Genomic DNA, 25,190 nt, shown 5'->3' on the forward strand with positions numbered 1-25,190 from the left:
ATCTCCTGTGATAAGTACCTCACTATGAAACTCCTAATTCTCCCTCTGTAATTATATAAACAAATTAAATCATTTTACTTAGTTGTCTTTTTTATATGATTAAATTAATTTCAGACAAGGTGGTACTGATGTGATAAAAATAAAAACACACAGAGAATAAGCATGAGCTACTCTGGTTTTATCACATCATGGAAACAAGAGGTTGTTATCTCGGAGGAAATGGCTATTGCTAGGTTGCAGCTTATTTTCCCAACACCATTTATAAACATCAGTGCCATTTTATGTTTTGCATTCCTCTGTATTAATCAGCTGGGAACACTTTTATTTTTTTTTTCCTCAGTGTATATGCATCTGCAGTTGTGCACATGTATTATATATTTTTCCTACACCAGTGAATAAAGACAAAGGAAAAAAAAGACATACAAGCAAATAATCGGAGTTAGGAAACACTCCTAGAACATTAAGTATACAAGATTCATAACCCTGAGGGGAAAATAAAAGGATGGGTTTTCAAGGTTAGGAGGTTTTTATTTGTTTGTTTTAGAAATGTCTGGAACAATATATTCTTCTCTTAATCCTATCCTCTGACATAGCTAAAGAATTTTTAAGCAAAGAAAAAAATAGGGAAAGGGATACCCAGAGGAAGATGAAAGAAAACTAGCTTAGAAAATCCTTATCCAAATGTTAAAGACAGCAAAGTTATATCTGATGAAAAAGGAATTTCATGATTGTCACCATATATTTAATTAGAATTTGTATTCAGTGTTGTGAATACCAAGAAGATCTAATTTTCCATGGTAAAAGCACTTCCAAACAACCTGAAACCATAGAGTTTTCTCTGTGCAAGAATATATTGTAGTTTACAGCAATTAGCACTTGTGATAACCACATGGAACTATTTATGTTTATCTGTGGCTCCTTTTAATTATTTGTGGAAAAGGTGTACTATGCTAAAAGAGTTCCTATCTACCAGAAATTAGATTTTTTTTGTTCAGTATTGTCATCTTGCAGGGATGTCCTAATACACAACAGGAGGTTCTTAGCTGCTATCACAGTTTCTGTAAATAACCATGATGTCTGCAGCTGGTAAAAACTCTATAATAGCTTCATATAATTAAATGCCAATGAAGGCAAACTGCAGCAGCATAAAACTCAGGTTTTCTCTTTCTGCATAAAAGAACTCAGTTTTGGCTCTGGTTTTATAAACTTGAATATTTCATCCTGAATTATGGCCCACTAATATTTTACAAGAATATCATTCAGAAGTCCATTTCTTCCTTGATGTGTCCAGTAATTACTTAAAATCCCCAAAAAAAAAAAAAAAGTGAGCTGTTTTCTTAGCTATACCATCACCTTCATATAATTTCATATTTATGGTGAACCCTGAACAAATCCTTATCACTCCTTGTTTCTGCTTACACAGATGCCATGAATGTCTATTTTTTTATTGCCATTCTTACTTGGAGATTTACCCACAGAGAGCAACTTTGGGTGCCTCAAGCATTATCTTTTGGGCTTTATATTTGGAAAAAAAAAATAAAATGAAATGAAATGTTTCTCCACAGTTACTGGTGTGGAAGAATTTTTTTCTGCAATGGATATGTGAAGGTTGAAACTCCAACCAGCTTGTTTTGAGAAGTTTCCAGAAAATACAACTTGCTTTTTAGAAACCTCGAAACACAGTGTCATATAATCAATGCTACCAAGGAAAGAGATTCATCAGGGAGATAACATGGTCTAACAAACTGAAGGCTTTATAAATCAATACAAGAATCCTGCAGTAGACCTGCTAGTGCAAGGGGAATGAACAGGTCACCAAATAATGATGTAAAGCACTCTGCATGGGACACGCTAAGCCAGCAGTTGGGTTCATTGGCTGAACCAGGTCAGCTCAACAGCATCTTCCTGGAGGAGAAGAGAAATGTCAGTTCAAAGAGGAAATGCCGCGCCAAGAGCTCGATGCCTTCTCACAGAAACAGCAAGAATAGATCCAGAAGCTGCTGTCTCTCCCAGCAAGTGGGAAGATAAGGATGTATATTACCATCTGGACAACGCAGTATCCAGCTAAAATGCAAAAAGGGGAAAAGGGACATCCTCATCTTGTTTGCCACTCCATCCAAATATTAAAGATATAGAAAATAAACTAGACAGTGTGAGGAGGAAGAACTTTCCTGCTGCTGTTGCAGCCAGGCCTTAAGATACACCCAAACTGCTTCCAAATCTAAACTACTCTGAATCAGCTTTTCCATTCTCAAAGTAGGTTTCTATAATAATAATTATATGGTTTCTTTAAAAGCATTTATTATTTTCACACATAATAAGAGCAGTAATTGCTGACCGAATAAAGTTCTACATCTACATGTATCTCTGGTATGTAGATAATAATTACTCTGCTGCTCTACTATATGAGCAAAATGAATCATTAAGAACTAGGACAGGAAAAAAACACTAAGACTTTAGAAAGTAACACAAAATACCTATTCCCCTTCTATATCACCATACAGCATGTATAATAATTTCCATTATCTGGTAACAAATTTATGATACTTCCTGTGCAAGCTATAGTCTTCTGTAAAAGATTTCCTCAAGAGAAACCTTCAGAAAAATGTTCTAAAGTTTACTTATGATTCCGCAGATAGATTAACACATCTGAGAAGGGGAGGGAAACATGAGAGAGGAGGAAAAAAAAAAGGGGGGACAGGGCGCAGAAGTAAAGGTGCTACAGAGAAGGGAATGTTGGGATTCTAATGTTGGGAAGTTGCATGTTTTCTCCATACATAAAATCTCTGTATGCAATAATGTAACAACTCTTGTAGCATGTTGCTCAGAAACAGAGGACAATGTAGGCACACAAATAAGCCAGCCAGGCAGATTTGCACAGATGGATAGAGATTTAACTTGAATAAGTTTATTAAAGTGTTGCGTTTACAGGTGTTTGCAAATAAAATTAGCCCAAATTAAATCAAAACCTGTAGGAATTAGAAGCAATCTGTCATTAATAACTCAGTGCTTTTCAAATGTGGAAGACAGCATTAAGTCTCAAAGTGAGGCTATGAAGTACAGACAATACATGAAATATCTGAATCCATCTCCAAATACCTTCATATGAGATGGAAGGATGAAGAGTAAAAACTCCATCATTTTTAAAGTCATACCTGTAACTTCATTAAATGTTAATATTCAGTAAGAACTTAAAAGACCATTGAAAATATGGCAATTTGTATGTGCTCAGAAGAGAAAATTTGTTTTAACAGACAACCCTAATGGCTCATGATGAATCACTCTTCTTCTACAACCATAATTTCTTCAGAGGGTTATAACCAGCCTTATGGCTTTTTTCTTGTGGAATAAAGCTTTCCTTGGGAAACCTGTAGTTACAGTTGATTGGTAATACTAAAATAACCTCTGTTATCTAACTCCTTTGGCCTCATTAAACTATTTAAAGTATCTGGACTGAGCTTTTATTAATGACTGTGGCATCCTTTGGAATCTGTTCCCTGAGGCAGATTCATGGCTAGAGCTTAGAGCTATTTCTCACACACACACATTCCCTTTACCTTGGAGGTTGCTTTTTTTTCACTTCATGATCAATTGGGAAATTACTATGAAATATTTATTTAGTTGATAATCTGTATTGACACATGATCACAGGTGTAATTTAACCCCTGTGCAAAAGAAGAATTCAAAGCTTACATCTCCAGAGCTTGCAACTTTGTCAATGAGAAATGAATTATATTAAATAATTCTAGAAGAGTAAATATTATCAAAAAAAATAACAAGGGAATATAATGTGTGGTATATCTAGAATTTTCTTCAACCTACAGGCTTCTATTACCAAGGATCATTGGTAAATAGGGAAAAAATATTTCCTCCCATACTTAAAAAACTAAAACTAAACTAAATCTATGTGTACAGAACAATATTGACCTTGACAACTAAAAATTCCATTGTGAATGGAGCCACTAAGCCTATCTTGCATGGGATCTTGCTTAAGATACCCTCAAAACACAGCACAGTAAGTCCTAATATGCATTCACTTTTGAAAAATTATTTTTATTACTGAATATATTTGTATCTTGTTCCTGAATTATCTGGGAATTCAGTTTAAATTAAAGGAAAAAATCTTATGCAAAGAATGTGTCAAGTCAAAGAATTATATAGGTACTCTTTCAGTAAAATGTATGTTTTCACAGTTTTGGTTTTAAATATATGCTTTTATGTAAACTGTATTTGGGCTTAGCACTTCATGAAAGCATCTGATGCATATTTTTGGAGTACTAATGAAATGTATGGACTTCTTTTATTGAGTCTGGGTCTACAGAGAAATTACATAACAGATTTAAAAGTAATCAGCAATATTATAATTAGAAATTAGGTTCTGCAGGGATAGCTACTGGGTTATTTGGTGCATATAGTGTGCAAATACCATCTGGCAGGAACCGAATCACATATTTTAAATATCTAACACACTTCAATATTACTGCCACTGTGTTCCTCTGGGCCTTTCTATAATTTCCATATTTAGCCATTAATTAGCAGGGTAGAAGCCTCTGTGTTCACTTAGATGAAGTTCACCATAACGCAAAATGAACAAAGCCACCATTTCTATGTTAATACTTCCTTGAAATACCTCAGAGACATCATGAGAAGCTCTCCTCAGATAAACTAAATTCTACTTACTTCAGGGACAGATGCATCATATCATGAAGACTGCTGCAGCATAAAAGGTTAAAAGCCAACAGCTCTAAAGAATAACCTGTGAAGTTCAAACACATCAACACTGATGTTTTAAGGAGTATCTTCATCACAGCTAATTTTAGATGTTCCAGTAGCTTCCCTGAGCTACTATGTGTATTGTATCGTCAACTCTTTCAAAATGAGACAAGTCTTCCACAATACCCAGGTCAAACCTACTTTATCCATCTCCACTATTTTTTTTTAACTAGAACTCAAATACTTATCACTTCTTACCTGGTTTGACCCTAAGTTTCCTTTCTTTTATAGTATTTCAAATTTTGACAGGCATTTTGACACACACTGTGTTTACCCCCTCCTGAATCTCTGAACTCTTGCACTCTGTTCATCCTGCTTTTAAACAATCTCATAAAAGAATGCAACGGGTCACCTGCTGGAAAAGGCTGAAGCCTGGCCAGCTCTGTGTCTTACACACTTTGATGTAAAGAGCCGGTAGAGAACACCTGTTTCATGAGTAATTATGTGGGATCTAGTGGTCCCAGGGTGTCAGGAATAGTATAAATACTAGCGTTCTGGTTGTCTTCACAAGATAGCTTCCTGGACAGATCTTACAGTTTCTAACACCACGCCAAGGCAACGGTAGAGAGAACATTGAAATATGCTGACTATTTTTCAATTAAAACTGCATAATATTAATGTTATTCTTGGCATTAACACAAAGTCCATGTAATTTCTATAGGATTGTTCCCCACTTCACTGCCAGATCTCTAAAAAGAGCACAGAAAAAACAGAGAAAACCTTTTGCAGCAATGCACCCAGCTAGGGTAACTTAACTAAGGTAATATGTAACAATGTAAAGGAAGTTATAGGAATTTGTAGTTTTCAGAATATAAAAATCATGAATGTTGCTCCCATAGAACAGATGGGAAAGATAAGAATTAAGTTTGGAAGAAAGTTTAAAAAAAAATCAACAGAAACAGAACAAAAACATTTTTGTAGCTAAATTGGAAAAAATAAATAGAAAGCTTAATAACCTAATTTTCAGACGTGGCCACCTACATTAGTATTTTAATTCTGTAATGGGGGGAAGTAATCACAATGGGGCTTTAATTACATGTATCATTTGCTCTTAATTCCCTTTCATTTTACCCTGTACTTGAAAGGCAGTTGGAAAGTAGTACAGACCTCCAGCAAACTGGAGGTAATACACCCAATGGCAGTAAACCAGATTTTTACCTCTAAAATACTGGGCTTAATCTAGCTTTATGGCAATTACTCTAAGTTAGTCAATGTGAAATAAGAAAATGGTATCTGTCTGTTTCCTCTAATGAAACACCTTTAGAAAGTTAGCAGCCTAGATGACAGACACAACATGAAAATCAGCGATTAAACAGCCCTAAACACTGAACAATATCTTCAGCCATCACAGATTACTATATAGCTTTTGAGAAGAAAGAAACTTGCACTGTCCTCATATGTGCTCTTCCTACTCTGCAGAAGCAAAAAAGCTTCAGCCTGAGGTATTGTCTGCTTTCATTACTACAAACGTAAGCTGTTTAACAAGTATAGACATATGCTTGTATATATCAATACACAATAGAGAGAGAGTGGGAAAGATAAGAAACTACTCTTCATTTTACAATTCTATTAATATTTGTGCCTACAACCAAAGTGAAGTTCAGTATGACATGAAACGTGAGAGGTTGTGCCTGGGGAATCCAGACACACTATCTGGGAATGAAAGCAAATCCAAATGTTGGGGTGACAAAGTGCATAGGGTAAGAGCACTAAATTATTCTGAACAGTATGTTCAATTTACTCCTAGAAAAGTTGAATGATTAATTTCTCCATAAAAGAATACAAATCACAGGCTATATAACTGGTAAAGTAACTATAAAAAAAAAAATTTAAAATGGAGGGGTAGGCTGGAGGAAGTAGCAACAAATATCAACAGACTCTTCTTGGTCCAAAAAATTGTCACCTGCAGGCCTTTCCAGAGCCTGAACAATGAAGTCAAAAACATTGGTCAAGATATGTGGCTGGTGACTTTACAGCGAATGTACCACACTGACTCAACAGGAGATATGTCCGATTACCATAATAGTTGTAGACATCATTAAAGATGTGGTTTCTAACTCTAGTGCTCCATTTGGAAGTAAAGCAGTATCTGTTTTCATTAGTACTTAGGAAGAAAACCACTGTATGGGTGAGTCCAGGAAAACTAAGGAAACACTGGTAAACCACTGCCACTCTTTCTTCATTGTCTCCATTCTCCTTTTAATAATAAACTACCTTAAAATTTAGATGAGTTAGAAAAACTAGACTGTTAATGTTTGTCAAAACAAAAGCTTAGTTAGGAGTGGTAGCCCCAATTTTGTTTCTAAACTGGGATTCAAGTCATTACTCTCTGCTTAATTAAATTCCTGTCGTAGTTTCAGTTAGAAAAGCTATTACTCATTTTATGTGCTAAAGAAGAGCTCATATCAATGACCATGAATGAAGCCATACAACAAAGAGTAATTTAGTAACCCATAGAAAAAAAAAAAAGGCATATTGTTGCCTAATTTTATCAACATAAAGGCAATTTAAATTCACAGCTATAACTCTCTTGTTTGAATAGGCTTAATAAAAAGTTGAAAATCATACCAATTGGTTATGGCTGTAGGTGTCAAGGTTTTGCCAGTGGGAAGCTGCAGGGGTGGCGTCTGTGACAAGAGGCCGGGTTGTGTCCTGTTCTGCAATGGGCCCACCACAGCATGCAGCTGGGACAATCAGCCTATCTGCTGGTGCCCCTGGGAAAACATATTTAAGAAAGGACAAAAATGACAGAGGGAAGAAAGAAATTATGCATGCATGCATGAGAAACAACCCTGCAAACTCCAAGGTCAGAGAAAAAGAAGGGGAAGAAAGTGCCTCAAGCACCAGAGCAGATATTCACCTGCAGCAAGTGGAGAGGATAATGGTGGATCAGATATTTCCTTGCAGCCCATGGAGGAGACTATGATGGAGCAGGTATTTTCTTGCAGCCTGTAGAGAGGACCCTTGCTATCGCAGACATCAACACAGCAGGATTCCACACCAGAGTAGGTGGATATACCCTGAAGGAGCTATAGCCTATAGACAGCCCAATCTGGATCAGATTTATCCTGAAGGACTGTGGAAAAGAGCCACACTGGAGCAGATTTATTGTGAAAGACTGCAGCCCATGAAAGCCCACACAAGAACAGAAGAGAAGTGTGAGTAAGAACAAGTGGCAGCGAAAAACTTTTAAGGACTGCCTGCAGCCCCTACTCCCCATCTCCCCTGCACCATACAATAGAGAGAAGGAGGTAGAAGTGTCAGGAATAAAGGAGTGAGTTTGAACAGCTGTCCAAGGTCAACCTCCCACAACCTTAAAACTTCCTCTGTAAAAAAATGTTAGTGAATCAAATATTGCCTTTATATTAAGTTACACTTTTATTAACACTGACATTCATGTATATAAGAATTTATACTCTGGATACCTGTTTTATTCAGGGAATAAAATCTGCCAAACTATGGTTATTTTTATGAACCATTCTGCTACCTTTTGTTTGGAGCTCAGATCATTAGCAACATCTTTAACGCATGTGTTTTTTCACTCTATGGCTTTCAGACTATGGTTGTATGAGAAGTATTTCTTACAGGTGTTTTTAATCGTAGTCTCCAAAATATCTTCTTATTAAGTAAACAGACATATACTCAGACCTAAAGTGTAAAAAAGAATGGAATCTATTGACTTAAATGTGAACAAAAAAACAAATTTGCAAACAATTTTGTTGTGTGCAAGCAGAAAATCTTTATACTTTTAATGCAAAACATTATTATGTGTATTGATAATTTAGCACAATTTCCAACAAGCAGAACTTAAAATTGTGAGAAGTTCAAGGATGAAAGTATTACTTACCTCCTCTTCTTGATTAAAAAGAAAACAAACCTACCATGTGGTTAATGTATAGGCTTAATGCACACTAAGTTAGATGATTAGGAGGTAGTTTCTTCAAATGACATGAGAAAAGTCACTGTTAGTACTGGATTTAGTTCTGAACTATTTGGTCTATCTATTATTTGTAACTATTTACATGCAAGTAAGCATGCTGGGTGTGTGCAGTGTATGGAGACAAGTGTATGAAAACTCTTTTATTGTATATATTCTGTGCCTACGTTTTTACAAGTATTCAGTCGTAACTATTTCCCAAATATAGATTTTGTTGTTGTTCATGTTGTTCCTATACAGTCTAAGGGAAAATTCAGAGAAGCAGCATTTAAGATTTCCAAGTTTCTAGGTAGTACTTAAACTAAGCTACCATGTTCATCAAGAAGAACTATAAACATATTGCCCTTGGCTATTGCTGAAAAACACTTGTCTGAAAGGTTATCAATACTAAAATGCTTTATAAAGCACATCTTGGATGACTGCTGTTTAAAAGTGCTCTGAAAACATCACAGAACAGTCTTGTGGTTTTCACAGATAAGGCATTTCTAGAGCCAGATTATTTTTATGAACCCTGAGAATGTCATTTCTACCAAGAACACTGAAGAGCACACTGAAGGGAATACAGTCGAAGGCAAGAAAATTTCCTGCATTTAATGGAATAATCTTTAAAGAAACTCCTGTGGACCACTGCTTGTATATTAGCACTTCACATTACCAAATCTGTCACTGAAAGTGAGAAGCATTTGTGATACGCAAAAATAAGAAAAAGGCCTACGTCTCTTGGAACTTCAGTTTTCTCCTTACAGTTCTTTGACAACATTTAGGAATACTCAGCATTCTTCAGCATCAAACTTCTTTCTCTTCTTTCTTTTTCAGCAAAGAGGCTTATGGACTTCAAACTGTGTCATTTACATTTTAACAAAAATATATATACATATATTCAACAGAAACTCACATGAAGCAGAGAGTCCTGAGAAATCTTACAAAGGAAAAATAAATTGCTTCATTGCAATGACGAGCCCCTATTGTATGCAGTTTATGAAAAGCCAACTGTCATGAAAATTCTTAATTTATAGTGTTCAACAAACTGCTACTAACTGAAAAGCATTAATCAACATCACCAACTTAATGTGCTTTGTCAAACTTCTCAGTCTCTTCTGCCAAAGAAGAGCATTTTTGACAAGCAGATTGATTAGTGAGCTAATTGTGTTTGACTGAGGGGAGAGTGTGTGACAAGAATCTTAAAAGATGCTAAGAGTGATTTAATTTGCTCATACATAAGCTGTGTACAATACTATTGTTTTTCAAAATGCATGTCAATAAGACTGATAAGTTATTATGCAGTTTTAAGAAATTATATCAAACCTGACCTCATTCTCCTTTTGAAATAATTTATGAGTGAAAATGTGCAGCTGATCAGAAAGATGCCCATTAGATATGAATAATTATCAACTACAGAGTGCTTTGCTAGCTCAACTGTATATAAAAGGTAACAGATTCTTGCTTTGGAGCTCAAATAAGCATAACAAAAGATAACATACTTGGCCAACAGCATCCTGGCTTACATCAGGAATTGTGTGGCCAGCAGGACTAGAGAATTGACTGTCCCTCTGCACTCAGCTCTAGTGAGACTGCACCTCAAATACTGTGTTCAGTTTTGGGACCCTCACTACAAGGACATCGAGATGCTGGAGTACGTCCAAAGAAAGGCAAGAAAGCTGGTGAAGTGTCTAGAGAACAGGTCTTAGGACCTGCGGCTGAGGGAGCTGGGGTTGTTTAGCATGGAGAAAAGGATGCTCAGGGGAGATCTTATCATGCTCTACAATTACCTTAAAGGAGGCTATAGTGAGGTGGGGATCAGTCTCTTCTCCCAAGCACCAAGTGCTAAGACAAGAAGAAATGGCATTAAGTTCCACCAGGAGAGGTTTAGGTTGGATATTAGGTAAAAATTCTTCACTGAAAGGTTTGTGAGGTATTAGAACAGGGTGCCCAGGGAAGTAGTTGAGTCACCATCCCTGGAGGTCTTCAAAAAGCATGTAGATGTAGAGCTTACGGAGGTGGTTTAATGGTGAACTTGCCAGTGCTAGGTTAAAGGTTGGACTTGGTGATCTTAGAGGTCTTTTCCAACCTAAATAATTCTATGATTTTATAATTCTACTTTTTCAAGTGTAATAGCTACTCCAGAATTAAGGTAGAAATCAGCTTCTCTAAAAAAGAAAGCTTAACATGGAATCCCACAGAGCAGGAATCCCACTGCACTATTTTGTTTTTCCTAATTTTCAGATATTTGAGCTATTGCCAACAAGATTTTATTTTATTTTTTTCTGAAAGGTGTTGGGGGAAATGCAAAGGAGTTTTAACACAAGAGGCTTATAAACAAGAGAACATACCTGACCTTTCATGCAATGCCAGTGCTGTTTGCAGAAGACCTGCCCACAAGCATTTTCCAAGTCTGAGGCATCCCAAGCAGTACAGATTTGACATAGGCAATTCTGTTACATCCACTCATCTATTCAAGTATTTGTTAGTATGGGAAGCATGGGAGAGTGTGGCACTGGTGTGTGCTATACTCTGCTCATCCTGGGCCAAAAGAGCAGGACAAGGAAAAGCTGTCTTAAATTATTCTAATCAAGTATTCTAAGTATCTTCCAAAAGTCAAAACAACAAAAAAGGATAAAACCAAGGGTCTGTTCAGCCTGTTCTGCTTCTGTTAGTAGCCATGAGCAGATATCTAGGGAAGAGTAGGAGCAGAGTAAACCTATGTAATTCTTTATTACGCTTTCATGTACTCTGGTCAGTTTTAGTTCAGGAGACTTCCTGAGCATGTTGAAATTCTTCTACTTAGTAACCCACAATGATCTCTCACTCCAAGTGTTTGTTCAGTCAATCCCTTGAGCCAAACATAAAGTTTTGCACCTCTGTGACATCTTTTGGGAAGGTATTGCACAGATAAACACTAGTGAGAAGAACCACTTCTTACTAGATTTCTCAGGTATCACTCCCTAGTGATGGTGACTAGCACTGAGCCTTTCTCTCTGAGGACAGGGTTCTTTCTCTGGTTGTGCCCTATTTTATATAGATCCACACTGCATTTCATCTGCCATTTTATTGCCAATTCTTTCTGTTTCCTAGTGTCCTTCTGCAATATTTTGGTCTCGGTCCTCATCCTACCTACCCTAAAAAACCTTGTACCATCATCAGATCTTGTAATTTCACTGCTAACCAATTTTTTCAGGTAGTCTGTGAACATGCTTGCCCTAGCACAGAGCCCTCCTACCACCACTGATCTTTCAAAAAAAAAAAAAAAACAAAAAAAAAAAACATTAAAAAGAAAAATCTGTTTCCCATTTTTCACTTTCTTTCTTTTCTATGTCATTTTTCCCCTCTTGTGCCATGGCCACTTAATTGCCTTACAAGCTTTAGGTAAGGAATTTTGTCATTGTTTTTTGGAAAGCCACAGACTACATCAACCAGGTCATCCCTAGTCACAATCTTGTTGACTTCCTGAAAGAATGACCAGAAGTTGTAAAGATGACCTTGTCTTTTCAGAAGTTATTTTCCAAAGCAGCTTATGTTTACTCAGGTACTAATAGTCTTCTACTGTAGCCTCTTCTAGTTTGCCTGGTACAGACATTAGGCTTACAGGACTGGAGTTTCTAAATTAGAATTAAACTTGCCGCACTCTATCATAGAATCTATCATAGAATGGTTTGTGTTGGAAGGGACGATAAAGATCATCTGATTCCAACCCCACTGCCATGGGCAGGGACACCTCCCACTAGACCAGGTTGATCAAAGCCCCATCCATCCAACTGGGACTTAAACACTTCCAGAAAGAGTCCAGAGGAGGGCCATGAAGATGATCAAAGGGCTAGAGCACCTCTCCTATGAAGACAGACTGAGAGAGTTGGGGTTGTTCATCCTGGAGAACAGAAGGCTCCAGGAAGACCTTACAGCAGCCTTCCAGTACCTGAAGGGGGTTTACAGGAAAGCTGGGGAGGGACTCCTTGTCAGGGAGTGTAGGGATAGGTCAAGGAGTAATGGTTTTAAGCTAAAAAAAAGGTGGCTTTAGATTAAATATTGGGAAGAAATTGTTTACAGTGAGGGTGGAGAAGCACTGGAACAGGTTGCCCAGAGAAGCTGTGGCTGCCCCACCCCTGGCAGTGTTCAAGACCAGATTGGATGGGGCTTTGGGCTACCCCGAAGTCTAGTGGAAGGAGTCCCTGCCTATGGCAGGGGGGATTGGAATTAGATGATCTTTAAGGTCCCTTCCAATCCAAACCATTCTATAATTCTATAACCTGTGCCAGGATTTTTACTGCTTTTGTGCTGAAAGAAGGATTTAGCTCTAGCTTGATTCCTTTAGGATACAATTTCTGTGTTGTTCACTGAGGCATTAATTCAGTTTGACTATCAGGTCTCTGCAGCATAAAATCCATCTCTATTGCCTACACAGCTTACTCTGTCTTTCACATATGTTTTGAATCCTGTTAGCAAAATACCCTACTAACTGCCTTTTTTTTCCACTAGATCTCCATCTACAGCCAGACATTCAGACTGCCTGCTCTTGCTTCCAAAGCCTTTCTGCACTGCACAGAGCCATTTTATTCCTTTTTGGGGGTATTTGGTTCCCATAAGGCTCAGATGAAATCCATTCCTCCCATACAGTTTCACTTTATATCACAGGTAAGGGCCAACCCTGGGTGAAGCTGGAGCTTGTTTTCTTACATCTTCTCAGGCATAAAAACTCTGCTTTACCTTCCTCTCTTCCTGCTCCTTCATATGGTACCACGATCATTCCAGAGGATATTTCCAAAGATTTCCCTTTCCTCTTCTTCCTTCCCAAGTGCCTCAAGCAGCAGATTGCTTTCTCTGAGGGATGTAAATTGCCTACACTATTCATATACATACGTTACCCTCCGACAAGAAAGGTATAAGACAACTCGGCACAACTGTCTTGACAGCCCACACTGTGCAAGAGTGAGCTCCCAAATTAGGAATAAATTTCTGCGCTTTTGCTGCTGCTAGATTGCTAGATCAACAGAAAAGAGCAGTTTGGCCATGGAGGAAAAAAAAAAAAAAAAAGAAAGAAATGAATTCTTTAAAGGTTCATTCCAGTCATTGCAAACTATAGATATTTTTGGCAGTGCAGAGTGACCTTCAACTAAGAAGCTACATTTTGATTTATAATTCTTTTTCTGAAAGAGGGAAGCATTTCTGAAACTTAACAAGGTGTTGTGTAGTCAAGTACAGACCCAAGATAGCTTCCTCTGAATTTCACAAAAGAAATATAAATATAAGTGGAGCTCCAAAATCATAGTTTCAAGATTTGCAATAGGGAGACTGAAACGGTTGAAAGAAAACCATACAACCGTAACTATTAAAAACCAATATCACAAGAGTTGCAAAAGATATTATGGAGATAGGGCAGAGTATTAACTAACTTCATCTTCCATCGCACTTGTAAGACTCATTTGCCTGAATATCAGTCAACAGCTATCCAGATTCACACAGTTTCACATCTGCAATAGCCAATTCTTATATAAGAAGAAATTTGGATGAACTATTTTATACCAAGCCCTACTTAAGTATAAAACAAATCTAAACTTTTCCTGCCTGAAACAGTTTTTCTCCTGTTTGGTGTCCTGTGTAGGGAAACATTTGCTGCTTCTTTTGTTTCTACCTTACATGGGATAAACTAAGTGAACTCTTAATGCTCAGTAATGTCAATAATAGCATTCTCAATATTTTACAAAGTTATCAAGCATGCAATGTGTCTTATAAGTCACTGACTTGGATTAGAATTTGAAGCAACAATGTCTTATGTTAGCAATACCATAACACTAACAGGTCAAATGAGGCAACGTATTACTGGACTTAGTTTGCCTTCCTCTAGCCACAATATTTGCATGATGTGGTGTTTTGTTTTTGTTTGTTTGAATGGTTTGGTTTGGTTTTTTTTTGTTTTATTTTGCTTTCTGTAATACAGCATAAGTTAAAACAGTTTTTTTTATCATTTATTTAGCTATTTATTCAGCCTCTATCAGAATGCCATGCTACTTTTCTGTCTGATAAGAATTTACTTTTTTTTCTTTTTGCTTTTTGACTCATTATTTAAATTTTAAATATCAGTACACTTATTGAGAAGTGTACACTTCTCACTTATCTATTTTTGGTATTTAAAATTTCCCCAAAACTTAACTGCATTCTTTCTTATCACTTATACACCATATCTTAAAATGGAAACAATAACATCTTCCCATGTTTTAGCTACAACACCTAACATGTCCACCTGCAGGGTGCTAAATATTCAGCACCACAACACAAGAGACCACTCATGTCAGTTGGCAGCAGCATAAATCTAATTCCCTTAAGGGCCAGAGTGGGCACTTGAGAAATGCAAGAGTCACGGGCTAAGGGGAGACACTGCTGTCAGGAGGGGGAGGCTCAGTCCACTTGATCATCAGAGCTGTGCCAGCAGCTATCAAATATTCCTAAGATTGTGCATACTTGGGCAATTTAAATAGCAGAGCAGAATAGCTCCTTAGAGATTTTCTACACTTGGTCCCTTTGGGAGGAAAATGCAAGACATAAAATTAAAACCAGACAAATGATTTTACACAGCTAAATGAGTCAATCGTGTGTATGAGGCAACAAACCGTTGGCCACCATATGGTTTATCTATACCATTGTGTATGTTTTATCAAGTTATCTTTCCTTAAGGAAATCAAAATTATTTTACTTTTGCTCTGGGCTAAGATGCACCGTTATTGTGGGCCAGCTGACTCACATAACCTTGTTAACCTGTAATGAATTATTTACATGGCTCTGTCCTCAGTCAAACCCAGCAGAAGTTCCCAGGAAGAGAGCACACTCCACTTCTAGCTCTCAGCATCTCACTCCACCAAATTGAAGAGGACTGATGCTAATAATGGAAATGTCAAAGCTACTCAAGAGGAAGAGAAACATCTTTCACAGAAGAAAATGGTAGGCAAGTTCCTAACGTGGGTTCGTACACAGAAGCTTAAAATAATGGAAGAAGAGTAAAGGAGATTATTATGGCAAAATAGATATGCATGTCTCCTGTTTTTTCATGTTCCACTGCTGCCAATTTTCACAGTTCTCACAAGTTTCACCTAACTGATTGTTTTATTTGTTTATCTTAAAGACCTTTTCCAACCTAAATTATTTTATGATTCTACAATAAAAATTCCCTGCTCCTAGAACCAATATTAAGTCTGAGATCATTCAGAAGTATAAATAAATAAATAAATAAAAATCATAATAAAAGGAAAATATCATAAAACAAGTCTTCTCCTGAACAGTTAAAAGCAAATAATTTTATTTTTTTCAGTCAATATTGGAAGAGAGGGTAATTTGAATTATGAGTTATGAAAGCTATATTTTTTGTTGTTTTTTAAGCTTATGTGTATTTTTAATCAGAAGTCTTTCATACAAATCAGTTGGTCCCTCTGCTTCATTCTCTAGTAGTAATCAATCATATTCCCTCTTTCATTTGGGAAGAAATCAAGTATGTGAAATTCAGCACTGTGGCAATTGCTACTCAAAACTCTTAACTTTTTGTCTGAATGACTCTCTAATAATGGGAAATATATCCTCATATTTTCCTGAGTAAAAAGTAATGACAGGACATCACATACATGAATATGCCAATGAGGTATTAAATTTCTTTAATAATAATAATAATAAATGTTTAGCTTCAATATCATAATCAAAGCAATTTCTGCAGTCAAAGAGAGATGGGTACGTGGGTTATGAGGAACCCCATGGTTTTCACACACACGCAGCTTTTTCTTTGTATTAGTTATATACAAAATTAGTTATATACTGGCAAAATCACAGTAATGATTGGAAATAAAAGAAATTGTTATTTTACTGCATAATAACACCCCAAAAATCCATCAAGAGAATATTTTCGTGAAACATTTTGCCTTTATCACTACATACATATTATTACTCTACATATTTTATATTTCATATAGTAACTTAGGCAACTCAGTAACAATAAAAAACAAGCATAATATCCTTCACAAAAATAAATAAATAAATAAATAAAAAGTACAACCAGGTAGTGAGTTAAAAGTAGCAGCAAAGACTTCCTTCTTCAATTTTATTTTTAAATAAAGACACCAAGTGGGCAGCAGGAAAGGATCCTGCAATATCTTTAAAAGGGTAGAGCTACAAAAATTTCATGACTCACAGCTTAGTAAATTACAGTACATATAGAAAAAAAATAAAAGTAACCTTATGATTCATACTGTAATTAGCAGCTTAGAAAATGCAGAACAGAAAATTAGTCAAATACCATAGCCACTCAGGGCTTTGGAAATAAGGACAAGAACTTTAAAATCACTGCATACATTTTAGAAAGCCAGCAATGAAGAGATTTTGAAAAGAAGACATTTATAGAAAAGAAATCATGCATCAATTAGAGATGAAAGATTTTCCATTGCAGAAAAATTCTCTTCCTAGTAATAATGCAAGCAGGAACTTCAGAAAATAAAGTGATCCTTTCACTGATCAACAAGTCCAATTTGGTTAGAGTCAGACAATAAAATCAAGTATCAATTAAGTTTTTCCAGAAAGAATATTTAAATGCAAATGAGTACCATTAGGCTGCACTGAAAGTACAATGCAAGAGCATCATAATTTCCAACAAAAATAAGTAATTGTTCAAAAAAGAAGTATACCTGTCATTATAAGTCTGCCTCGGTGTGGTGGGTTAACCAGATGCCCACCCAGCCACTCCCACTCCCCCTTCTCAATAGGAGGGAAGGGAGAGAGACAAGATGAAAAAACTCATGGATCAAGATAAGAACACTCTCCAATTACCATCAATGCCAAAACAGGCTCAATTTAAGAAAGATTATCACCAATTAGAAATTGAGTTGGATACTGAGAAACAAAACCAAAACTAAAAAACCTTTTCCCCAGACGTCTTCTTCCCAGACTAATCTTCCCTCCTTCACTTCTTACTCATCTTCCAGTTCTTCCTCCGAGTAGCACAGGGGGATTGGGAATGGGGGGTTGTGATCAGTCCATAACACTGTCTCTGCAGCTCCTTCCTACTCACTCTTTACCCCTGCTCCAGTGTGGGGTCCTTCCCATGGGACATTGTGGATATCTCCTCCACCATGGTCCTCCATGGTCTGCAGGGGGACAATTTGCTTCACCATGGCCTTCTCCAGAGGCTACAGGGCCTCTGCTCCAACCCCTGGAGCACCTCTCCACCCTTCTTTATTGACTGTGGTGTTTGCAGGGTTGTTCCTATTGTATTTTTTCCTCACTCCTCTCTCACATAGCTGCTTCACAGCATTTTTTTTTTTACCTTTCTATTTTATTTATTTATTTTTTTTATCTTTTCTTGACACCACTGGCATTACTCATTGGCTCAGCTTTGGCCAGCAGCAGGTTCCTTTTAGAGCTGGCTAGAATCGGCTCTGTCTAGCACAGGGGCAGGTCCTCGTGTCTTCACAGAGACCAACTCCACAGCCACTCTGCCACATAAACTCTTTCCACTCAGTAACACAATGGGGTCTAAACAGGAAAGTAGAGTATTTTGCAGCTCAAGAGATGTGATAGCTCAGCTTTGTGTCTGAGGCTGAGAAGATAGAAAGTTTCTTTTGAATACTGGTTTTAAATCCTCAGTCTTGGGAGGAGAGAGGAAACCAAGGCCTAATTTGGATGTCTGCCTCACTCAAGAGCAGCTAAACAAATGCTCTCTCATAACACAGTAGCAGCTCCCTCAAGGCCTTTCACACCAGGACCCTGAATATCTACACAGATAGAAAGAGGCTGTCAGAAAGAAAACTAATAAAAATATATCCTGCAAGCTATCTCCCGTTGACTTCTAGGGCAAACCTAGATCCTTCTCTTTAACTAATCAAAGCCGCACATCTTTATTCCTGCAAAACTTTCCTCAGTCTTTCTATACTGTTAAATCATCTGTCCCTGAGGTCTTCTGTAGAGCTCCCAACTGCTTTCAAAGTAGTTTCTAGCAAGTGGTGAAGAGCACCAATCACATCAAGTGAACAGGGGATGATGGCAGACTCTTATGCACTCATACAATTACTCATAATACACTTATAAACTCATGCGGGTATTTTCAGGAACATGTAGGTGTTTATAGGACAGGAAAACCACTTCCTACTCAGTTCTGACTTCTCTACACTTACTGACATTTTTTTTTCTATGTCATGCATCGTCTTTGGTACTAAAATATGCACATATGCAGCAGGAGTCTTTCTCAGGTTTTCTGAGGGGTGCTCATTCTCTGCAACCAAAAAGAACCAGCATGGAAGACAAAAATAAGCAACCAACACAGTACATTTTTTTTTTTTTAAGTGAAAGACCTCCAAAATATTGTCTCATATGCACTGAGCTAGTAACACCTGTCAATGCTGTTCTGGTGTATTCTACGTAGTGACAGAATAGAGTAATGTTTTCTTGAGAGCAGACATTTCTCTAAAATCATAGTGGTCTTTTTGTTTGTGTTTTTTTTTGTTTTGTTTTGTTTTTCCCTCAGGTGACCAGGGTAACTTAATGTAGCACTGTTATATGAAAAGGAAATAAAAAATAGGAGTTTTTTACAGCATTAGACCTAAAAAAAAAAAAAAAATCTATCAAGGAAAGGACATTCAAATGTACACAAAATTTTCAGTGGGGATCTAGGAAGGGGATATAATACAAGATAAATTTAATTAGCTTCAAGGAAATGACAATAAGAGATCAGAGGACTGAGTAGAATAGTTAATCTACATGGACTTCAAAAGCTTTTCAGCAGAAAAACACAGGAAAAAACTAATGAAGAAAATTAGAAAGTGTAATATAGATAGCAAAGTTCAAAGTGGATTCCAGAATGCCATTGTTAGATTAATGATTTGTTGTATAGTACATGCAAGAAACTAGGCTTTTTTTTCTTTTTTTTTTTAATATGAAAGGCCTAGCATTTAGCCCACCGCTGTTGTCATTATATCACATGTATACTACTTATTCCCTTATGCTCTATTGTAACAGGGGTGTGAATTCATCTGACCTTTTTTCTGTACATGCTTTTCAGCTGTATTCTAGTAATTATTAAGTCAAAACTGCACCCTGGCATTTATAAAACTTACAAAATCCTGAGGAACCTGAAGAACATTACAGTAATTTAATGGAAATTCTACAAACCCATTAGAGAGTAATGGTAATGAACCGTGGGACAGTGGAAGTTGGAGAACAGTCAATCATGGAAGGAGCCCATAGGAAAGAGGCAAAAGTAAAGTGAAACAAAAATGATATTGCTGCAAGTTCTCCCTGAAAGAAAGTGAATCTTATTAAAATTACTTTCAGACTACTAATGAAGGAATATAGGCAAAGGAGACAGAATAAGCTGGGTAAAAATAATTAGGTTCAGTGACTCTTACTTCTAAAATTAAGAAAAACACAAACTGTTTCATTATAAAGTTATCATGAGGACTTCTCTACAGCCATTACTTTGCAACATATAGCCACTACTGTAGGTCATGCCATATAACATGAGTCCATGGCAATGCATCAAAGTATCACTGTGGTTACTCTCTTATCAACAACAAAAACTGACCTTTCTGTTTTAGAATACAACTGGTTTACAATGCATGTGATCTTTATTTCATGTTAATTTAGTCCAAGTAGTACCTAGAAAATATTATTCAGTCACCTGAATTTGAATTAACACACAATATCACTTAAGTTCATCATGATCATTCCTAAAGTAGCAGTATGCTTACGTCAGGAGCAGTCAATTCAAATCATGTTTGAAAGTGATTTTTTTTTTTTTAATGGTCTGTGAACAGCATTAAGTTATACACATTTTGCATGTTCTATACAAATCACATGACCAGCTTTCCAGGAAGCGTTGCATATAGAGGCAAAACAAGCTAAGCATAGGGTAACATAATAGTAAAAGCCACAATGAGATGCAAGGAAAACAGACTCAAAATCCTACAGGTGGGTCTCTCTTCTATAGGTGCTGGATAGCGCACAGAATTAATAAGCTAACTTAATTTTTGGTACCTGAAAACAGTCCAACATATTTAATATACCAAATTAAAAGACCACCTGAATAAATTATTATTCAAGATTCTCTTTCACATCAAAATCAAACATAACCAGACTCTTGGAATGAAATTTTCACCCTTCGCTAGTGGCAAAGAGCAGAATACTGTAACAGCTTATCCTGAAGAACATTTCCTTTTCGTACCAGAAAAGACAGAGCAGATTATCAGACCTACATAGGAAGATGCATATGATATGATTTAAAGATTATAAAATCCTTAAAGCAGAAGTAAATGAGTAATGATGATTCATAACTGTCCCAGAAGAGCAATTTAGAAACAACAAAAAGAAATAACACCTTTCAGAGTGAGATCCAATTAATCTTTAATCTATATACACATTTTTCACCCTAAGTAATTTTCTTATAGAAATACAGAAAGATCTAAAGCCTCAAATGTATTCTCTATTTTAATAATACAATATTAAATATCAGATACAGAGAATATTGATTCAGTGTATGAACCATGAAACATCCCATAAAACCATAGCATAATTGTATGTGAACTCTGTAAAGACGTCAATCAAACAAATCCTTTGGAAGTTAACAGAAAAGCTCTCTCAAATGTGCTATTAGACGTCTTCAAGCATTAAGAAGCCACTAAGCCACTCAACCAAAAACCTGCTATGCTTGAAAAATGACAACAAGCACAGTAATATGTATACGGTTTTCTGAGGCTGTTTGGCAGAGTACAAGATACTTCAGAATTCTTTTCTCTGAATGATAAATCTCGTACTGCATTGTAGACTAGTTATAGCACTCACAAAACAAAGAAATTGCAATTTAAGGACCTATGTTTTCCACACAAGTCCATTAGCAAAGAACAGATGGGGAAAGAGGTGATGGACTCTCCATCTAGGTAAAAAGCAGTTATATGGGTAGTACTAATAGTATAAAACAATGAATAAGGTAAAGATAGTTCTTAATTGTGTCATTTTGCATTTTCAGAACACCGCATACCATAAACTAATTAATCTTCACAGTTATCTTCTCAAATTGTTTGGGGGATGTTATCACTACATTATAAACACAGAGCAGAGATATACTGAAGACAATACTAGCAACAGATCTGGGAAAGGATCTCAAATTAAAGATTTTTAAGACATTATGAAGAGTTCAGAAACATGAATGTCAGTGAAAGACAGTCCCTTTGATTGTTTGTCCACTGCACTGTGGGGTGTCTAGCTCACAGATACTCTATTTACTTATCTGGGTATATCCTTTTGGGACTCTGAAAGGTTTATTAAAAGAGCAAGTCATCTTACACTTGTGACCACACAGTATATTTCCTTTTCAGATACTACATTATTTATAATGCTGGCCTTAATAAATCATGTATGTCACCAAATATAATGCAACTGAATAGCCATCTCTTACAGTTTCAGTCAAACGCCTTGGGTCCTTAACATTGCCTATTAATTTAGAAGTTACTAAAATCTGTCTCCCATGAAAGATAAATCCTAACATCAGATTATATCTAATAAACACTAATTGTGTACATCACTGAAGAGTGCTATACAAAGACATACAGTCAATCTATATCCCAAGGTTCTTTAGTTTACAGTTCCTTCTGCCATTATGTCAGTTGCTCTGCAATCACAGAAGTGAATCTGTTGGTGCAAGAGAAGCCTGAGGAATATGCATACCGCATCTGTCTGCAGGATTGCTTAGAATTTGTTTGCACATATGATAGCAAGATTAAAATTAGATTGCTGCCCTTTACAGATATTTCCATTAGCATAAAACATTAGTGTAACTATTTTCTCTCCCAGTCTACCAGTACATGGTGTGTAGTATATATACAAAACCCAAGCAAATGTAGAATCCAAGAAAAGAAGTTTGAATCACTCCTGTCAGTAATATATACTTCATGTTGTAAATAAGAAAATGAACTTTTCCAGCATGAAATTTTCTCCTTTACAACAAGGCTTTTTATCATTTTTGTTATTAGTTCTTGTAGTCTGGAATTGTTGATATAGATTAATCAAATATTTCAGAGAAACCAGCTGCAGATACATAACCTTCCAATAATGTGTCCATTGTTGAAACAAAATGTTTGAAGTGAGACTACTTTGTCATTAGTCAATTCTACACATTAAGATTGAATTCTGGTATTTCACCTACTTACACTTCTTTTTTCTTTTCCTTTTCTTTTTTCTTTTCCTTTTTCTCCTTTTCCTTTTCCTTTCTCTTTTTCTTCTTCTTCTTCCAATGTAACCTGTGAGTAAAATCAGTAAAACCAGATATCTGACTCAGGTTAAAAAGTAGATATAGATATATCTATACCTGAGTTATTTACGCTATGGTGATTAACTTCTTATATATAAATATTCAGGTTATATGAAGAAACTTTGACATGTTAGGCTAGTGGCATGGGGATCTGCTAGAGATGGAAAAGACCCAGGTATAAAACATTGCTCAAATTAATATAGCCAATATATAAGTCTAACAGGAAGACGGGATCTATTATCTGGTTACTACAGCATTTAGCAGGAGAGTAAGTACCTCATCCTTACCCATAATCTTATTCAGGTAGTACAGGGAATTCAGTCTGGATCTCCTGTGTCCTATAAAAAACTTTAAGGTTACTTTATTTCCTCTCGGTATGGTTAATAGAAAGTGCTTCTACTTAGCTCTGTTTGTAACAAAAATCCCCACAGATATAAATTAATGCTTTAGCGATTTTAATTATTATTCCCAAGCAAACAGTTAGGACTAATTTGGCTCATTAAATATATCAATTTCAGATTAGTTCAAACACAGTACAATAAAGAATTCAATCCACTGGAACAGAGCTACCACAGAAAACTCTGGCACTATGATACTATGAACTCAACCCTGCATCTTTTTCTGGTCTTCAAGATAATATGTTCAAGGCTTCTTAATTAGAATAACCAAATTTGTATTGACTTGAATGGTTTTCAAGCTACCAGACACAATATTCTTATGTTTGATAGCAACATTAACTTTGTATCTAATTTTGTATTCCTCAGAACATAGTCATCAATGACATATTTCCATTGAAGTTCATAAATAAGTTTTTAAACTTTTGAAAAACAACATTCAACACAGCCATTTCATTTGCTGAAACATTATCTCACACAATTCTTGCAGCTTTAATCTAGAACATGGTATGCCCTCATTTCTACTAACTCTTAGCAATACAACATTACTAAAGAGTAACAACTAGCAAAGAAAATGAGCCGTGAAATATACTTTATAGAATTTTAGAAGGAGGAAGGGGGCAGGGAGTTTCCAAATGACATGAAAATTCAACTCTCCTAGGTAGTGATGCAAATCTAAATCTAAGCTCACTCTTTTCAAACACATTCCCCAACAGTTTAGCACATTTCTCCAAAATGTCATCATTCATCAGAGCTTTTGTATACACAAAAGTTAGTGATGTATGCCAGTAATGAACTGTATTTTAAACTGACATGGAAGTTTATGGATTAAGGAACCTTCCTACTGTATGTATACTATATATTACATCCTGAAAATCAGAAGTGATTTCTGTTTCTTTGTGTCTGTGAAATGCTAGTAATAGATAGTTAATAGGTGGCTAATTTTAAAAGAATTTCTGCAGAGACCAATAATTACATCAGATGCAGTCTGTGGAAATTTCAGAATACATACAGAACATCAGTGCTTTTCTTCTCAGATTGTTTTCAATCATGTATTAGAAAAAAAAAAAAGTTCTAAAATAAACTCAGAGGGCTTAAAGCCAAATCTTAGTCTAACTACAGAATTCCTGCTCATATTCTCACTTTGAATGCCATTAAAAACACATCTATATTGGTGTTGTTTGCTTTGCTCTTTATTGATGTTTACCTCAAAAGAATAACATTTATTTTCACCATGTATTTGATTCCCTTTTTTCTTTTACTTCTTTTCAAAAATTTTATACAAAATTCATGATCATTTGTCTTTTACATTTTAAATCATACTTTGATTTTTTTTTGTTGCATTTTAAAATCTGTTCTTTGTAATACACCCTTAAGAGTCAGCACTGAGCCATTTACACATAAAATTTCTCATACATTTCAAAATAGAAAACATAACAGTCCATGTTTATCGTGGCCTTCCAGCAGCTCTCACAGGAGATCATACAAAAACTGCATGACAGCTATGAAATGATGCTGTATCATTAATGAATAACTTACCATAAAAGTCAAAATCCCTTGGCTTCTAAGGACTTCTTTAGTAATTACGTTATATATAATATTAAAACAGTGATATTCTGCCCTTTCTTTCTTCTTTCCTGAAACTCCATTTGGTGGAATATCTCCTACATAGCAGCAATTTATTATGAATGAAACTACAGAGCTTTAAAATTGTTAATGCAAATCAAGTCACTTGATAGTTTTGGAGTGAACAAACACAAATACTTTTTTCTAATTACCTAATATATTCTCTTGAATAACTTGCAAACATTTAATACACATT

Source organism: Anser anser (assembly GCF_964211835.1).
Source record: "Anser anser genome assembly, chromosome: 2".
Classification (NCBI taxonomy): Eukaryota; Metazoa; Chordata; class Aves; order Anseriformes; family Anatidae; genus Anser; species Anser anser.